Source organism: Phodopus roborovskii, unplaced genomic scaffold (assembly GCF_943737965.1).
Source record: "Phodopus roborovskii unplaced genomic scaffold, PHOROB, whole genome shotgun sequence".
NCBI classification, from domain to species: Eukaryota; Metazoa; Chordata; class Mammalia; order Rodentia; family Cricetidae; genus Phodopus; species Phodopus roborovskii.
In genome coordinates, this window is record NW_026126511.1 from 41,247,691 (window position 1) to 41,267,438 (window position 19,748).

The 19,748-nt window shown below is 40.3% G+C and overlaps 1 protein-coding gene across 3 annotated transcripts in view; it reads left to right on the top strand.

Annotated features, from left to right (window-relative positions):
• The first annotated feature begins 2,364 nt into the window (after positions 1 to 2,364).
• Fndc3a (fibronectin type III domain containing 3A) overlaps positions 2,365 to 19,748 on the top strand; it is a 136,070-nt gene continuing 118,686 nt past the window's right edge. Inside the window, exon 1 of one of the 3 annotated variants that reach the window (XM_051195402.1) lies at positions 2,365 to 2,383. The gene's annotated coding sequence lies outside the window, so the exon portion shown is untranslated. Of the gene's footprint in view, positions 2,384 to 2,943; positions 3,087 to 3,526; positions 3,601 to 19,748 lie in introns of those variants that run through there. The other 2 variants (XM_051195400.1, XM_051195401.1) reach the window with 2 other exon arrangements.

Genomic DNA, 19,748 nt, shown 5'->3' on the forward strand with positions numbered 1-19,748 from the left:
CAATGCCTTCTTTAGTGCCACTAATGATATTTTGAGACTCTTCTCCTGGCACAGTTCTCTTTGGCTCCTCAACGCTTCCATCTACCTTGTATGGTCTTACATTCCTAACTGCATGGACTTTCTCCACTGTGGCGAACCTGACACACTCAAAGCCCCTGCCTGGAGTGTTTGAAACTCTCATAACCACACAGTCGATGAGTGTTCTCCATTTCTCAAAATGACTCCTCAGATTCTAATGGGTTTCTAAGGCCAGTTCTCCCATGGAAAGCTTCCCCAACTTCCAAAATGCTAGCAGGCTCCTTAGGAGACTTTGACTTGGACCTGGTGGCAGCAAAATGAGAATCTGCACTGGGGCTTCCTCAGAGGCATCAACATGCAGAAAGCCCAAGCATCCTTAAACCATGGGGATGGTTCTTGCTATACTAAAGGATGAAGACAAAATAGTGACAGGGTGTGTGAGAATGATGGTCAAATGAAAACACTCCCATGAAGGAAACGCCTATTACCAGGGAAAAACTCTCTCTCTCTCTCTCTCTCTCTCTCTCTCTCTCTCTCTCTCTCTTGGTGTGTGTGTGTGTGTGTGTGTGTGTGTGTGTGTGTGTGTGTGTGTTGAGCATATGCACATGAGTGCAAGTTCCACTGGAGGCTAGAAGAGGGTGCTGGACCTCCTGGAGTTGGAGTTACATGTGGTTGTGAGCCATCCAGTGTGGATGTTGGGAACTGAATTCATATCCTATGCAAAGAGCAGCCCTTGCTCTTAAATGCTGAGCCCACACATGTGTAATAGGCAGGGAGAAGAATGGGAATACACAAAGGGACCGGAGAAACTGTGCCCAGAAAAAATAGCAGGGAAATCAAGAAAATGGGTGCTAAATAAAGAAGAAAAGTTCAGGAAAGAATGGTATTCAAATTGTTGACTCTTGCCTAGAGCTCAAGAAGAATGAGGGTTGAAATGGTATTTATTTTACTGATAAGGAAAATAAAGGCCTGTTCAAAGCCAACATAGTTTCTTGTGCCTCTGGCTAGGGTGATTTATGTGTATGTTTCTTTCTCGACACAGGATATAAATCCCCCAGTTTTTACCCAACTCCACCTCACAGCATTGTGTATCATATCAAAGTGTCTAGTTCTACTCCAGTGATGTCTTGAATTACATGGCTCCATCTCCTTCAATGGAGCTATTATTTCTTGTTCTGCTTATGGTATGTAGACGGGCTTTACACATACTTCTAAAAATGCAGGTTTATAAAAAAAAAGTATTTTTCTTTGTCTACCACTGAATCAGGGAACCAGAATCTTGAGGGGGCAGATTGTAGGATTCTGCATTTTTACAGAGTTCACAAGTACAAAGCTTTGGAAAATACTAGCTTAGAGTTAAATTTGGAGACCACTAGTTTAGCCTCAAACCGAACAACAGTTGGGCCACAGGATGAAGAAACCACTCCACTCCTCCACACTCTGATATAAACTCCCATGTTGTCAAACAATGAGCAGTTATACTTCTGTTATCCAAGATCAGCTTTCCAGCAATTTTGCCTGGAAGAGGGCCAAAGCTGGAAGTTAAGAAAATGAAACATTTCTCTCAGGGAAAGGACTTCTGGTCCTTTATTGAAGAGCAAAAAGAAAAAAAAAAATAAATAAAATCTCATCTCAAGATAGCATTTGATAGCGTCACTGTCCTACTTAGTAAGAGGAAGAAAAAGATCCTCTCATTAGCTGGCTGTGGATATAAACACCAATCAATTATTGCCTGCAGCCATGGAGAAATGTAGGAAAAAAAGAAGAGGGCTTAAAAGACACCACCACCACTGGAAGACAGAAAGGGTTAAAGTGGATATATAGGCAGATGAACCCATGCCAAACGAGGGGGTCTTCACCAAAAGTAAGGAGAACACTGCAAAAAACCAGCACCAAAGTGGGGACTCTATACACTCTGCAATCCCTTTGGGACTTTGGTGTAAGGTATGAGTGATTGCATTTGATAGTCAGTGATCCGCTCAGAATTTCGTTATCCATTATTTTCTTTGAGAGCGTAATAGATACATACATCTTCAAGAGATTTCTGTCAAATGGTTAAAATTGAAAAAAAAAAAAAAAGATTGCCATCTTAAAACGCAGCGCAGTTAATAAACCGAAATACAAGTCAGACGTGGAGCCTGGTTTCACCAGTCACCAGTTTTGGAAGGACAGGTAGGACTCAGGTTCCCAAGGACGACCCTCTCCCCAAGGCTTCCGGTGAAACTGCAAAAGTAAGCAGTCCTGGCCAGCCCCCAGGCATTACCGCAGCTTGGGTCTCTCTCCCCCCCCTCCCCCGCCCCATTGCTTGGGGCTTAAGGAAATTGCTGCCGCCTTCGCTTCGGTCTCCGCTGTTGTAGAAATCAAGGTAACGGGTTCCCACTCGATTTGGGTCTGAGACCAAGAAATTAACCACTGCGTTTCGGAACGAAGTAAATCTGTTTTGTGGGTGATAGAAAATACCGGGGCTCTAAATGTTTAGGGAGTGGAGACGTCTGAGCCCAAAGCACCTGCCAGCATTCTAAGTTCTGGGGCTTTCGGAGAGGAGCTGACGCGGTCCCGGGGTGGAGGGCGGGGGCGCTTTCTAAAATGCATTTGGAATGGCGTGTGTGGCTCCGGATATGTCACTCATCAGCACAGTTCCCGGGGCACTGCCCGGCTTAGGGAGAGCGGCACCGCCGTGCCACCAGCCGTCCGCGAAGCCCGGGCGACGGGCACGCGCGGGGGCTCCGGGTCCCCGCGGCCGGGGGCGCCGTCGGCGGGGCTCGCGCAGCCGCACTGGGCGCGCCGACTCCGGGGCTCCTCCTCCTCCCGGCTCCGTAGTAATCATGGCGGCGGCGGCGTTCGCGGTCCCTCGGGTGAAACAGAAAGCGGGAGCTACGCGGAGAGGGAGCGAAGAGCGGGGCTGAGGCGGCGCCGTCACTGCCGGGAAACAACCCCCAACAGTGAGCGCGGCGGCGGTCGCGGGAGCCGGGCCCACCGTCACGGTTGTGAGAGGAACGACCCGGAGCCCCGCAGAAGACACGCCAGGGCATCCGCCTTCCTCCGCCTCGGAGCGGCGGGACTCGGAGGTGAGAGCCGGCGGGGGACGCCGCAGCCCGCGTCGGGGAAACCGTTAGGCTGGGGCTGCGGGGTCGCGGCGCCCGAGGGCTGAGCCCGTCGAGGGGCGGGCGACGCCCCCTCCTCCCTCCCCCCGCCCTGCGCGGGAGGGAGGGGGAGCGCTGTCCGTGGGGCGGCGGGTCCGGGACGCCGCGGCGACGTGCGCGGCACCTGCAGGGGCTCGGCGGCGGCCGCGGAGCTCAGCCCGCTCACCTGGGGGTTAAATCCTCGAAAACACGCCCTTCGGGTCTGCGCCCCGGCGGCGGCGGCGGCTGCCAGCGCCAGGCAGCCCGTGCCCAGGTAAGTTAACCACCTGTTCGGTCAGGAGGAGGACGGCAGGCTGCGGTCCTCGCCCGGCTTACCAGCCTGCGTGGGTGAACTTTTGACACGACTCTCTGCAAAGGGCGTCGTGCGCTCGGTGCAGGAAGGCGAGCAAATCCTTTGGACGTCAGATCGAGAGCGCTGCTGTCTTAAAAAGTGCGATAGGTAATCGTATTTATTTTCTTTTTAAACTACCACCTTAAAAAACAACCCCCCCAAACCTGGGACTCCCCCCCCCCCGTGTGTGTGTGTGTGTGTGTGTGTGTGTGTGTGTGTGTGTGTGTGTGTGTGGATTGCTGGGGGTGGTAGGGATGGTGAGCTAGAGATTTTTTTTTCTTGTGAGACTGTAAGTTCCTTCCTTTGGGCACCTTCTTGTCTGCCCATCTATTCCTGAGAAGAGCAGGCTGACAGGATTTTCCTCTTTTTATAGTTTAATCTTTATGTGTTCACGGTAGACTTAAAAAAATTGAGCCATGTATTGATTTTGCTACTTCGTATTGTGGTCCGTTTTAGTTCTTGAAACCCAAGTTTGTGTGTGTTTTTCTGTGTCATAAGAATTAAATCGCACTGCTTCTCTGCTTTTTGGCTAAGATCAGTTGTAAGAATGAAATAACAGTTGAAGTTTTTCTATAATATTTTAATCACTGTGCTTTTTACCAGCTTCAGTGCTAAACATATGCCACTCAAGATTGAGCCATATGTCAGACAGAAACAAATTGAGATTTCTGGCTCAGATCTTGTGTTTAGATAAATATTTAGGTTTTTGTATATTTGTGAAGTATGTAATTCTTGCCATCGTTTAAGTTTTGTTTAAGTCACCTAAAAATGTTCCAGAGGGATGACTCCCCTGCCTTTTTAATATTTTCTTGTTTGAACTGATTTTTCCCAACTAATGAGATAAATTACCCGTGGAGACAGGTGGTGGGCCTAATAGAAAGTAATGGTAAGGATTTTTTAAAACATGGTTTTTCTAAAATATAAATATGAGAGTTTGTTTTTAGCATTTTATCGCACTTGTAATTCTTGCTACCACTAATAACACCCTTTAAAGGGAAGGAGAGATGATGAGGTGATAGGAGAAAAAGATCTTGCTTATATTTAAAAAATTGGGCATTCTCATATTACATTTCTCTGTATTTTCTTTCTTGTCTTCATAGATCATCTCCCAGTTTTCTCTGTAGATGAAGTGGAAAATTTTTATCTCAGGCTGGTTACCTTTACCCACCTGTATGTTTCTGCCTTAACTCCTTCCTTCCTTTCCCTCTGTGTGAGTCCCTTCATCATTGAGTGATCAGAACTCTTGCTTAACACTGGCTCCAGTCCAGTGTTAAGTAATGATTGTAAGGGGAATTTTCTTCTCCCAATTTAATGTTCAGCATTCAAGAAAACAGACTTTTTGGTGTCATGTGTCATTACTTCCTCTGTGTAATTGAGAGCTTATATATTTTCCTATGCATGTAATGATTCCTTTTTGCATACTGTATTTCTATAAATTCCAGCTTATTTTTAGTATGAATTAGGAAAATTGTCTGCCTTCCATGTCTAGTGAGATGAAGGCTGAGAGATCCTATAAAACACAGGAGAAAGAAAAAAAAAAAGAGGTAATGAATGTTGCCTTTTAGTTTAGACTTATAGGTAATATTTTTGCTTGTCTTGAAAATATTTGTATTTTTTGTGTTTATGTATTTAAGGGTCTTTAATTTTGTATTTTGCTGGTGGTGTAAATATAACCAAAATCACTTTTTTTTTTTTTAAACAAAACATTCTTGGTGCATTTTTTTTTCATGAAAATGAGTTTTGATTATGTCTTAGAGCATTATATAAGACTGTGCATATGATTTCCAAATTTAATAGTCTGGCGATGATAAGTGATGGATGGTTACTTGTTGTTTTAAATGTAATCTTTGGAACAAAAACTACTACTTAAGTTCTGCATGCTTTAAAACAGTCAGATATAGAATTCTGTTCATGTCTAGCCCATTGAATCCTGTAGTACTTTAATTGATCACCTTGGTACAACAAATATGTATCAATGTCAGAAGCTCATTATCACAAAGAAATTGATTACCAAGTTTTATTCTTTTACATGTACTGTGTTTATCATTTTTAATAGTTTAGTCTTTTTTTTTTTCAGAGTATTATTCAGTGAATTCTTTTTATGCCTCAGTCTTTAACCTTTTCTCCTACTGTTTGGGTTTTGTTTGTCTTTAATATATACTGTTTAATGTGCAGCCTCTAGACTTCCATTAAGTTCTTTGTGGGTTTCATGTCTGACTTTCCCAGTCCTCTATTAACCATTTCCAGGCCTTAGGCTACTTTTTTGCACAAGATAGTATACTTAGGAGGAGATAGCATGGACTCACTGGGAAGGTGATGAGCTATCGTCAAAGCAAGGGATGTAAAAGCAGCCAGATATGCTTGCTCCTTCAAGCCATTTACAGATTATTTGAGAATTGTACACTAAACAAGGAGACCATTAGCAAACACTATAAGACAATATTGTTGAAATGTGTGACATCCACTGTGACTGAAAGCTCTGCGAGGGAGGGCTAGCCAGCATGCTCTCCGCATTTGGAGGAAGTCCAACTTGAAATTTAGGAAGTGTATGTATCCAAAAGAGAGTGACAGACAGACAGGTGGAGCTAGCAGCAGGAGAGACCTGTGGGAGCACCCAAGGACAGGCATTAAGACAAAGAGAATCAGGTAAGGATTGCAGCTAGGCCTCACTAGGTACGAACAGTAGGAAGCCCTGGAGAAGAAAGTCCTGCTCACCAGTAGGAACCTGTCTCTGAAAGAAATAAACACCCATCATTTTGTTTTGTTTTAGCATACAAAATAATAGATTTTGATATGATATTCTCGTCCTTGAGTATCACTGTACTGGGCTCATTTTCTTCTCCCCTACCATCGTTGGACCCTCTTTCCTGCTTTTTGCGGGTCCCATTTCTCCCCAAAATGCCTCTTCTGCTTTCATTTTGCCTCAGTGTGTGTGTGTATGTGTGTGTGTATGTGTGTGTGTGTGTGATTTCTGTATATGAGAGAAAATTGTCTCCCCATTACCTTCTCTTGTTCCCATCTCCCTCTCCCTTAGAACCCCTTAGTTTTACTTCTTCTTTTATGCCATACACAGATAGACAAAAAATATGTAGAAATTCTGTATATGATGCCCGGTGAGGGTGAAGCATGCCTTTAATCCCAGCACTCGGAAGGCAGAGGCAGGCAGATCTTGTGAGTTCGGGGTTAGTCTGGTCTACAGAGCAAGTTCCAGGACAGGCTCCAAAGCAATACAGAGAATTCCTGTCTTGATAAACAAAACAAACAAACAAAAAATTCTGTGTATGAGAGAAAATATGATGTTTGTCTTTCTTACTCTGTTTTGTTTCACTTAGCATTTTGGTTTCTAGCTTAAGATTTCTTAGTAGGTAGATTCTGTGTGTTTATATAACTTAGATAAGGGTAGACAGCTATTTTATATAGTGCTCAATAATACTATCTTGCAAGCTATTTATAGTCTTTGTTGAATATTATTGTTTGTTTGCTTGTTTAAAAGAATCTTTTTAAAATGTAAAAACCATGTCTGCAGGCTGGAGTTAGCCATCTGGCCTAGTTCACAGAGTCCTGGCTAGCTGACTGTCCCATCCATATAGCACATATTGTGAAGTATTTCCTAATGGTTGTCTGAAGTGTTGTACATATTTTTTATGGTATATGAAAATAAAGAAAATATGCTAAAATAACTACTACTATACTTAATAATTTTTGCCTAAAGTTCTAGGAAGACCTTAATCTGGGTCTCTGAACCAGAAAGTAAAAGAAGTCTTTGAGCTGGGCCTTATTGCACTGAAGCACCTACCCAGTGATCGGCTTTACAATTTGTGAGGTTTAGTGTAACAACTCTGTGCTGTGTTTACAGTTCTTAAGAAGTACAGTTGGCATTTAGAAACCTTGGCTAGGGTGCTGATGGTCTGTAAGTGATGGAGGGGAACAATAACCTGTCTTTTAAAGGTGGCCTAAGGTGAGTTCTCAACATTTAGAAACCCTGCAGTAACTCCGAGAAGAGTCACTGTTATGGAATAATTGGTAATAGATGGATAACCTACAGTTATCTAGAAAAATGTCATACCATGTAGATTAGAGAAGGGAAAAAAATCTCTAAAAAATATTTATAGTAAAATGATTTTAAAGCTGGGTGTGGTGGCACATGCCTTTAATCCCAGCACTCAGGAGGCAGAGGCAGGTGGGTGGTTCTCTGTGATTTGAGGCCAGCCTGGGCTACAAAGTGAGTTCCAGTTCAGCCAGGGTTACACAGAGAAACCCTATCTCCAAAAGACAAAAACAAAACAAAAAAACCAAGATTTTTAAGGTGATTATGCTAATTTTAAAAGATAAATGCTGGTTGCTTTAAAACTTAACATATATTAAAAATTTCCTTGCCATTCCTAAATCGTCTAAGTTGTCTAAGACAACACTTTCTCTTTTCCCACTGTGCTGTATCATCACCAGGTGACCCACCGTGCCTGAGGGTAGTTTTGTGGATCAATTGGTGAGGGTTACTACATCGCTTGTGCTATCAAGAGATTAAAATAGAGCATAAGGACATTTTTTTTTTTCACTTTGTAGGCATTTTGGACTTTGTATGTGGTCAGTATTAGGTGTTAGAAAGAGTAGGTGGGACCCTGACTGGACAGAATCAGCACTGTTTTCCCCTTTATTTTACGGTTAAAAACATTAAAACCAAACCAAAAATTAATCTTTTATGCTTTTATGACTATAATTTTGCCTTCCTTTGTAAATGTTTTTACTATTTTAAGCTTAAGGACAGCATAAGCCTCTTGGACTAGGTGTTAGTCTTTCTGGATTACTACCTTGTACAATTTTTACTTAACATTTTGCTTTAAGAAGAAACTAACAGCTAAGCAAGGTGGCACAGGCCTTTAATCTCAGCATTCTGGAGGCAGAGACAGGAGGGCCTCAGGTTAGAAGCCAGCCTGATCTGCATTGTGAGTTCCAGGGCTTCCCAATTGAGACCTGAAGGCGGAGAGGAATAATTAACAACTGACCACTCACTGCTTTACCGTCCCCTTCCTGCCAGTTTCCATGAGATGGGTAAAATATGAAAATGTTAAGGTTCTGTGTACATGCTTACATCAATGCATGTACATATCTGAAACTGCTGAACAGCTTGTTTTTTCTAATATGACCAGAACTCTTGGGTTCAAATTTTATTCTGCAAGTTTCTATAAACAGCATTTGCAGGAAGCATTCAGTATACTAGAAAGTCATAACTGTTTTCTTTGCAAATAAAACACATATAAAAATTTTTCCACTCATTAATCTTTCAGATCAGTCCCTGCTCCATCTGCCTCTTTCCCTCTTTGCAAGGGAATGCTGACCTTCTGTTCCATATTGCCTCAGCTACCCTATTCATCATGGGATGGAATGTATAAAATGAATGAGCTAGATCCTTTTAATGTGGAAGACAACTTCTTTACAAGACTAAGAAATCCCTGGTGAGGTTGACATGGATTTTAGGCCTCTACTCCCATTATTTTTAAAATCCTGCTTAAACCTGCCAGGTATACCACTGTTTTGTCGTTTTACAAGTGAAATTATACTTGGGAATGACTTCTTTCTTTCCCCCCTCACTTCTTAAGATGGTTGGGTGCTAGTTGGTAGACATACAATGTATAGTGTATATTTTATCATCATCCTAGAAAGTTATGTGCACTTGACAGATTAATGTATGAATTAGACTATCGTGATGTCGAAAAGTATTGTTTTGCTTTCTGTCTTCCTGCCTTAGGACCCATATCTTAATATATACTTGAGCATAAAGATTTATATTTTTAAAGCAACTTTCTCCTTTCCCAGTGAATTTAGTTTAGTTGATTTATGTGTGTAGTCTTCTTCAATAAACCTGTGACTACATAATGGGAGGTGAGGGCCTCTTCCTACTTGGTTGCAGATTCTAAGCAGATGTTTAAGCACACTTTGCAGGGTATTTAAGACTGTCTTAAGTGTAATTGCAAATTGAGCACCCCAACCCCAAAATTCAAGATGCTCCAAAATGTGAAACTTCTTTTGATTGCCACCATGATGCCACAAATGCAAAAGCTTCACCTTACCTGGAGTGATGGGCTACTGTTAAGATGTAGGTAAACTAAACACTGTATAGTAACCTCAGGCCAGATACATACATACATACATAACACAAGTGAAGTTTGTGTTTAGACTGATTTCCAATTCCCCAGCTATCTCATGGTGTATGCAGATATTCCACAGTCTGAGCTAGAAACACTCCTGCTTCTAAGAAGCATTTTGATAAAGGCACATCCAGCCTGTGTATTTGTGCATTGAGAGAAGCAATTAATGTACATATTGACTGGTTTGGTTGAAGGCATGGTTATTTCATGTACTTCAACATCATCCAGTCTTACTATTTACTTAAAAAAAAAAATCCATGATGCCATTTTGCTTAAATTTCCTGGATTTGTTTTTGCTTTTATTAATATAGCCATTCTCAATTATGGTTTTGTTCTCAAGATTTGGTTGTTTTTCCTATGTAGTATTTTCATATGTAGTATATTATGAATAATTTATATGTTAGCATGATAGTTTATTAAGTAGTTTTCTGTTTCTTTGTATATTGTTATGGCCAAGTACATTTACTATTTCAGAGCAGTATTTTTAAAAATCTATTTTTAAAATATTTGAAATAAAAAAAATCATATATGACAATGCTTCATTTATATACCTATTACTTGAACCTTACAAAAATTGATTTGCTTAGTTGAGTAGCCATGGGATAAAATGTAGGAGTTGCAGTGTTCATCTTAACTTGCTTTTTTGGTCACTTCCAGACTAATATTTCAAAATAACGAATTTATTGAAATAACCCTTCAGTTTAAAGCTATATCAAACTCTGTTGCATCAACTATAATCTCTGTTCTCTGCAAATCCATACTCTGTTGATACCCACCCTGTGTTTGCCTCATTGTGTCTCATCACTTTCTAGCTTTGTACCACGAAGTAAGGGCGTGTTTCCTGATGGCAGGGGATGTTCGTTGGTTGTCTTTACTGGCTGTATAGAAACATGCCACTTTATCCTTGTGACACCCCGATTCCTCCATTTACAATGCAATAATAATAATAGATTTAGATTATCAGTTATACTTAGACACCTAGTCCCTTAGACTAAATGTTCAAAAGATTAAAAGGTAGAACTTATTTCATGTGGTGAATAGAATGACTGCCATAGTTTATTTATATCTACAACTTTGATAGGCCTGTCTAATTATGCCATGCAGGTTTCCTATTCTTTCTTTTATTATTTACTTATCTGTCATTTGTTTAAGAATTAATATATCTCAGATGCCTGCAATACAAATGTCTTACTTCTTTCTAGGTTCACAGACTAGGATGAGATAAAGTCATGTAAATAAGTACATATCTTAAAATAATTTAATACAATGCATCTTCCCTTCTCTGCCCCCTCTTACTTGTGTGGTTCTTTTCTGCCTTTGACTCTGAATATCTCTGTTTCCTGCAGAGTGTTGTGCTTGTGTGCATTGTATGTATATACATACATACATACATATATACATACATACATACATATATATATTTACTGTATATTAGGTTGCCAAGCTGCAGAAGGAGCAGAAACCAGCCAGATAACAGTATTTAAAAAATGAGTGTGGGTCTCTTCTAATTCAACTTATTTACAAAGACAGGCAGCAGGCCAGTTGGACCTGTAAGTTTTAGTTTGCTGACCCCTAGAGTGCTGCAGATTACTCTGCTTTTGGTTATTCTAAGATTACTAGATGATAATAATGAATAAAGAACTTCTGGGGCTGGGTGCTCTTCCAGACTTCACACATAGCTGCTTATTTAGTTCTCAAACCAACTGAGTTAGAGGTCATTGCCACCATTTTCAAAATGAGAAAACTGAAACACAATAACTAATTTTGCCCAAGGTTATATAGCTGTTTGGTGAAGGTAGGGGCTTTGAACCCAGGTGATTATAGAACCTGGGCTCTTTGTTAATTCCAGTTATGATGTGTTGAATCCCAGGAATACAATGCTTCAGTCTTAAGAAACATATTAATGTAATTTACTATATTCATAGATTTAAGGAACAACTATAATTATCTTGTTGGTGCTAAAAATATTACTGTGTTGAATCCTAGGTGTGTGATGATTCACTATTGGGAAATATTAATGTAATTTACTATATTTATGAATTTTAGGAACAACTATAATTATCACTTTGGTGCTGAAATTTGTTTTCTTAAATTCAGTTACCAGTACTAATAACTCAAAGTCAACATGAAATAACCTTATAAAAACATTCTAGCAGGAACTTACATTGAATGTCATAGTGAAATATTAGAAACACTTTCATTAAAAGATAGGAACATTAACATTGGTCCAGAAATCATAGCAGCTACATTAAGAAACAAGAAAAATAACCTGTAAGCAATAGGAGAATAGCACTGTTATTATTTATAACTGATATGCTTGCATACTTAGGAAATGCAGAATAGGGCTGGGGTATGACTCAGCTTTAGAACACTTACTGTATAGCTCATGTCATAGGTTCTATTTCCAACATCATTACTGCCACCTTGACCACAATAACAACAAAACAGAAAAGAAGTGATGAGACTAGACATCCTTGTCATAAACTTAGAGGGAAAGTGTCTGGTTTCTTCATCAGTGGACTAATGGACTCTCTCTCCTCTCTCTCTCTCTCTCTCTGTCTCTCATAACAGGAAATAACAGGCTAGAGATTACTGCTTATTCATTGAAGGCTAAGACTCATAATCAAAATGTCAAAGGAAATAATTCAATGTAATGGCATGTCTGAAGTTATGGTAAAATGTTAAAGAAGTAAGAATTGTACCAGTGATTTTAAACTTTTATAAATTAGCTGACATACATGACAATATTATTGTTTTTGTTTGTGCATGTGTGTGGTATATGCATGCTTGCATGTACATACCAGTACATGTGTAGAGGCCAGAGGAGGATTCTGGGTATTCTGCTCTGCTGTTCTCTACCTAAACCCTTTGAGGCACAATCTCTCATTGAACTGAGGCTAGACTGGATAGCCAGAGGCTAGGTGACTGTCCAACAAGTCCTGCAGTCCTCCTGTCTTTACCCCCAGCAGTGCTAGAATTGCCTGGGGGTTTTTGCAGAGAAGTGCTGGGGCTCTGGATCTCATGCCTGTGCAGCAAGCACTTTCTCTCCTGCCCCACTTTACTTTTTTAAGATTTAAAAGTATTAGTTGTGGCACTGTAGCTGCAGCGAGCTGGTTGTCATAGTGCTTGTGTGTCCACAAATTCTAATTGTGAATGTTTCCATCTTTCATGTGAGTCTAGCCTCCCCTTTAGTTTTCCAAGCCCCTCCTCCTCCCATTCTTGGCACTGGGGATCAGATCAAGGGGCACAGGCAGGAAAGAGAAGTGCTACACCACTAAGCCAACCCCAGAACTCCAAAGACAGCTGATGTTAGGACTTAGGAAAGGGAGAGAGAAAGAGGGAGGGGGGACGGACGGGAGGGAGGGAGGGAGAGAGAGAGAGAGAGAGAGAGAGAGAGAGAGAGAGATCACTGTGTAATGAGTAAGGACAAGATGTTTTAATAATGAAGATGGAGAGAAATGATGTGCTTAGGAAAATAGCTTTTTGCCCAGGTGTAGTTTGCCCAGGGTTATCTCAGGATTGGCTCTTTTGGAAAACACTGCATTGCTAATCATGTTCTACTGAGAAAGGCTGTCTCACAGAACATCCAAACAAGACTTTTTCCTGACAAAATTTGCTCCTTGCAAATAATTCACCATGTTAACCATGTGAAGTATGGAAAGTTTCCCCAACATTGCAGCCTTCACATAGAAGTTCAAGCTGTTGTATTGTGAACCTAACTGCTAAGGCATTAATATGGTCAGAAAGGAGTCAAGCAAATTTAGTTAAAAGTCCAAGTTCACCTAGATAAGACATGGTTGGGAATTTGAAATTCTACAAGAAGAAAATGAATGATCTGTAATATAATATTTTACAGAGACCAATAAAAATGTAGATTACAGGATCTAAGATAATACTACTTTAAAAGGTCCTTTAATGGATCTGGCTTACTGTCATTTGTATACCTTGTTTCTCATGTCCTATAGTTTCTTTTGCTTGTTCTTATTTTGATGCCTTTTTTTTTTTTTTTTTTTTTTTTTTTTGAGACAGGATCTTGCTGTGTAATGCCCAGCTCACATGGCAGGAAGTGTCTCTGTAATGTCTTTTTCATCAAGCATTCTTTGTGAATCAACTTCATTCAGAATCCAGATTTCATCATAGCAGTCAAGTGTGGTTTTGGTGTGGGGGAATGGGGACTGACTGTATTTCCTGAATGTATAATTAGATTGTATTTAATGAGTCCAACTAAGGAAAGTAATAATAGTGGCTTTCAACACCACCCCCAAACTTCTGTTCCTTTGGGGATAAGGCCCACTCATCCTACCTGTTGTACCCCGGTTTTCCTTTCCAGTGGACAAATGAAGATGAATGTGGTAAATAATTTAGAGGAAATGTGCTGCAGTCAGTGTAAATTGTTATTTCCCTGTTAAGACTATGAATATATGCTTTACCATATAATTGATACTTTATAGGTTTTTATTTTACTTTAATTGTTAGTTGTTGATGTAGCATAAATTCATAGTACGCACCTCATGGCATGTCACCATGAAAGCCACGTCAGCACATTTATGAGCACAGATAGTTTACTAACAAGGGTACAGACAGTGAATGAGACTGGATGTGCTGGCACACACCTGTAATCTCAGCACTTGGGAGGCTGACCTAGGAAGAACATGAGTTTGATGCTATAGGGTGATCCTGTCTCAGACAACAATAGTAGGCAAGAAATATTGTTACTGTGTATGTGCTTCATTATACACTCTACAATTAACGAACAACTTTCTCCTAACAAACAATAAAATTAAACAGTAGTAATTTATAATTAAAAAAGTACTGTAATTTAAAATAAAATCTTTCAAACTTGAAGACCTTGACCAATTAAAGATACCCCAAAAACCCAATCCAAATTACAGAGATCACTAATTATAGGTCCACAGATGGCCAAGTTATCTTCTCTACAGCTTGTACTTATCTTGCCTGTTCCATGCAGCAAGGTGTCTTCAAATACTGAATTAGAGGCACCAGGTAACTGCAGAATTGTATTAACTCTGGCTTAAGGATGACACCTTTGAACAGAACTTTTTCTGGAGGCTGCTAATAACCCCAAGTCTTACACTGAAATCAAAACCACGGAATTGTGTCATTTACTCAAAGTAAATAAATAGCTTAAGTTTTTCTTTTAGTTAAGGGCATGTAAAGGGCATGATGGCTTCCAAGTAGTGATATCCAGAGCATACTATAAAAAATAGTCATAAAGTACAGTATGTCTTAGTAAATCTGTTTACCATTCTACTGGCTATTGGGCACACTAAAAAAAGAGCCACAAATGTGGGTTCCTTTTCATGATGAAGTCAAAAGGATTGGATTTGCCTCTTTTCTTGAAACCACTAAAAACTAGACAAAATACCTAGAAGAGTAGAGCTGGAAAAATTAGACATCAGACAAAGGAGGGAAAATGAATCAGCCTATGATTGGTTGAGCATCCTGGAGGAGGTTAGTAGGCACATAATACAGGCAGGGGAACCCAAGTCTGTCTGGCAGATTAGTTTGCGATTAAACTGGTAGTCTAGGAACCCAATGAAGATTATACTTTTCAGGTCAGAGACCTAAGGTAGAAGAACTACATAGAAAACGAACTTCAGAAATCTTGAAATGGTTACTCACAGACAGAAGAGTAATTAACGAGCACATTTGCATTTGCCTAGAAAGAAGACATCTAAAATGATCTTATCGAATAGTATCTAAGCTCATGCTGGGCCAGGAAAAGCAACTGCCCAGAGAAGAGAACTTCGTCATTCAAAAGGCAGTAAGCTACTGGGGGTTTGGTGGGGCTTGCCTCCGAGGACAGAGAATTACCTCTAGACTGAAAGTAAATGTGGACCTTATAAGCAAGACCCAGAAAGGTCAAATTAACTCTTAGCCACTTAACTACATTTCAAGACAAAGCTTAAGAATTGTGAAACCATATAATATCTAGCAGCCATCAAGTTAAAATTTATACATGACTGTTGGATAGCAATGTCCTCCAAATCCAAACTTTAATCCTGGAGGCGCTCACTAAGACGTAGAAAGCAAACAAAACTTCCAAGGCTTAGAGGAAGAGCTCTAACTCTCAGGAGGTTCCTGAAACTGACAGCGATTCACAAGGTTATCTAATCAGTAACAGTTACTAGGTAGGAAGAGGAGACTCGTGGACTAAACTAGCAGAGCTGCCTGCAAGTGGCATGGGTGCTGGGGAGCTGCAGGGAGCAGCAGTTGTAAATTAGCACTTATGCTGGGGCAGCACTTTGGTAATGTAGCTGCCTTTGAATCATGCATGTTCCTATAACTAACTCCTCACTCTTCCAACTGAACTCATGAATTCACCAGGCTAGATTTGTATGGTAGCATTTCCCTGCCTGGCAGTTGTTCACATTTCCCCAGGGGAAAAGTCACCCAGAACTGCTAATCAAAATTACTAGGACTGCAAAGAAGCAGAAAATTTCAGTCACACTTAGAAGAAGAATCCATTGCTTGACAGTGACCAGAGATAACACTGGTGATGAATTAATAGTCATTGAAGCATTTATGGCTCTGTAATAAGGAAAGATTGAACATGTTCAGTGGCAAAAGTTTCTGGGTCAAAATTGACAGTGTAATTGGGGCTGGACAGATACTGGGTAAGAACACTTGCAGAGGGTCAACTCACATGAGTTGTAGTCTGAGATTTAGTCTTCAGATTGTCCTGAAGGACTTGGTCATCATGGTCATATGGTTTTGGGAGTTTTTAGACTTCTGGACTGTTTGAAATAATGTCTGTTTTTGAGCCTCCTAGACAGTGGTATTTTGTAATAGTAGCTGCAGAGTAAGACAGTAATTGGTACCAAGAAATGTGGTATTGCTGTAGCAAATACCTAGAAATAAGGAAGTGACTATCGAATGTTATACACAGTAGGGACTAGAAAAGTTGGAAGTACTGCTCTGGGTAATTCTAGTAAGAATTCATGAAAGAGGAGAAAGAGAAAATGCCCATCTTTTTAAAGGACACACAACCCTTGGTAGAATTTTCATAGAAATGTGGTTGGTAAAGGTCATTCTGATGAGATCTTGGGTGAAAATGAGGAATGTTATTGGGCAATGGAGAAGATGTTATGAAAGGGCAACATACTTGGATGAATTGTATTTGTGCTTTGATAATTTTTTGTTTGTTTGTTTGTTTTTTGAAACAGGGTTTCTCTGTAGCTTTGGAGCCTGTCCTGGAAATGGCTCAGTATACCAGGCTGGCCTCGAACTCACAGAGATCTATCTGCCTGCCTCTGCCTCCCCAGTGCTGGGATTAAAGGTGTGTGCCACCTGTGGTTTGGTATTTTATAAAAAATATTTTTCACAAATACAGTTGGGTATTTACTTAGATTTCTAGGTAAATGGGGAAGGAATGGCTCTCCCTGGTTGCTCATAGTCAGAAGAATTGAGGAGATGCTTGACGAAAAGAACTATTGAGGTCAGAACTTAAAAGATTTGAACATTTTGACTGTATTGTCTATATTGTCACACTAGAAACTACATGCTTGGAAAAAGAGTACTCAAAGTGTGGCTGCTTGACCATTTGGAAAGTAGAGTGGCTATCACAGCAGACTGATAAGCCATCTCACCATGAACATAAATAGATACGGGCTTAGATCAGCAGAGTGTAGCCACAGAGCTAGAGGAACCACAAAAGGACAGAATGGAAGAAGCTTGAGCATGTGCCAGCTCCAAGACAAGGGAAAAAGGACACAGGGGTGGCCGGTCAAAGTTGGTCATGCTGTGGCTTCTGCCCTAGGCTAAACCCAAGGACTGCCTAGGTTTTCTAATTTTCAGGGCCCTGCCAGCTGCATAGGTCAGGCCTCTCTAGTTAGAAGGGATGGTCCACCTTGTCAGGGTGTGTGGGTGAGTGATCCTAGTAGGTCAGGAAAGCAGAGCATTAAACCAAAGGTAATTGTGCTCAAGACTTTAGAGCTAATGACGTTTGTACTGCTTGGTTTTAGACTTCTGTTTTGCTTTAGGGGCAGGGCATCTATCCCATGTGTATCCCACCATTGTATTTTGTAAGCACACAGTTTAAATGGGTTCACAAGTTCAGAGGATAAGAATTGCCTTGGGGTAAATCATGAGTTTCTCCCAATGAGTGTAGTTGATGTTGATGTGACACTTTGGATTTTTAGAATTAATACTAGAACAGAGTTAGACTTTTGGGACCATTGGGATGGAGTGAAAAAGACATGAATGTAGGGAAGAGGTAATGACAGTTAAGTTTTGAATGTATATTTCTAAAATTCTTATTTGAATGCTTTAACCCTAGTGTGATGATGTCAGGAGGCAAGGCTTTGGGAAGATAATGAGACTTAAGATGAGGTCATAAAGGTGGAGCTCCTCGATGAAATTAATGTTCTTCCTAGAGGAGGAGACTCAATAGCTTCCTCACTCTCATAGAGAGAACACAGAAGATAGCTGTCTGAAAGAGGGAGCAGGTACTAGAAGAGCCAGGTAGCTAGCACAGTACCTGTCTAGCCTCCAAAACTGTGAGCAGTGTCTCTAAGCTCCCCAGTGTGTTGAGTTTTGTTATAGTGGCTTCACTCTGACAGTTTGAAGTTTTTAAATGGTTTTGAGTGTTCTCTTTTTGTGTATTGAGTCCTCTGATGTGTGAACATTTATGGTTGATGTACTGCCATGTCTGTTTTATGCTTTTGTCATATATGTATAACATGTCCAAGAAACCCAGTATCATGAAACAAACTTGCTTCTTTTTTGTTTAGAAATTTTATAGCTTTGATCTTGTATTTAAATCTTGGGCCTACTATGAATTAAGTTTTGTATGTGTTATGAGTTCAAATTCATTCTTTGTGTGTAGATATCTTAGTTATCCTGACATTATTTATTGAAGAGATTGTCCTTTCCCATCTTGTGTTTTAGCACTCATGGGAGATTGTTTAGTCATATGATAGAATATTTCCTAGGTCTATAGTTTATTGATCTGTTTCTTTATACCAGTACCATATGTGTTATCATTTCATGGCTTTTTAATATGTTAAGAGAACGGGGGGACGTAGGTCCTGCATCTCTGTTCTCCTTCAAAATTGTTTTGGCTGTTTACAGTCCTTTGAAATGCTATATGAATTTTAGGTTCAAATTTTCTACATCCTTAAAAATTGCTGTTTCAGTGAATCTGCAGATCATTTGAAGAGTTTGGAGATCTTCAAAAATAAATCTTTAAATAAATGAACATAGGGTATTTTCTCCTTATTTGTATCTTTCCCCTTTCCAATGGTAGATTGTCGTTTCAAAGTGAAGTCTTACCTTCTTGGCTAAGTTTCTTTAAGTATTTATTTAATGTGTGTGTGCGTGCGTGTGCGTGTGCGTGTGTGTGTGTGTGTGTGTGTGTGTGTGTGTGTGTAGAGCTCAGAGAATAGCTCAGGAGTCATGTGGGGAATGCCTTGTTTCTGCAGTTGGGTTGAGCTTCATATTCTAGGCCGTCTGACCTAAGAGATCTCAGGTGATTCCTGTCTCTGCCTCCCATCTTGACATAAGAGTGCTGGGGCTACAGATGTGGGCTGTCACCCTTCTAGCTTTATATACACTTCTGGAGATTGGAATCTTCATATTGAATTTTCTTGATTTCTTTCTCAGATTAGTCATTGTCAGTGCATAGTGTAACACCAGTGCTATAGGTCTTAATAAATGCCAGGAGTCTGATACAGGGGTAAAAGCTGAAAGATCAGAAATAAAGGAGCAAGCCACAGCCACAACTTCCCAGCTGAAAAGAGAGCGAGTTCCTGCTTCCTCCCACCTATAAACCTTTCTCCACCCAGTCATCTCACTTCCTATTTGTCTTAGCTAGTGGCAAGCTCCACCCTCTGATCTTTAGAAATGCTTTATTTGTACAAACAAGATATCACACAGCATAGGCATAATAACAACTCATTTTTCTACATTGAATCTATATCCTGGAAGTTTGGTAATTTTTATTAGCTTTTGTGAAATACATTTTCTGCAGATAACACATTATCTATTAACACAGATCATTGTACTTCATTCTATCTAATTTAAATGTCTTTTTTTCTTTTGTGCATAGTTATTCTGTAACTGCATCAAAAAAGGTGCCAAAATTTGGCA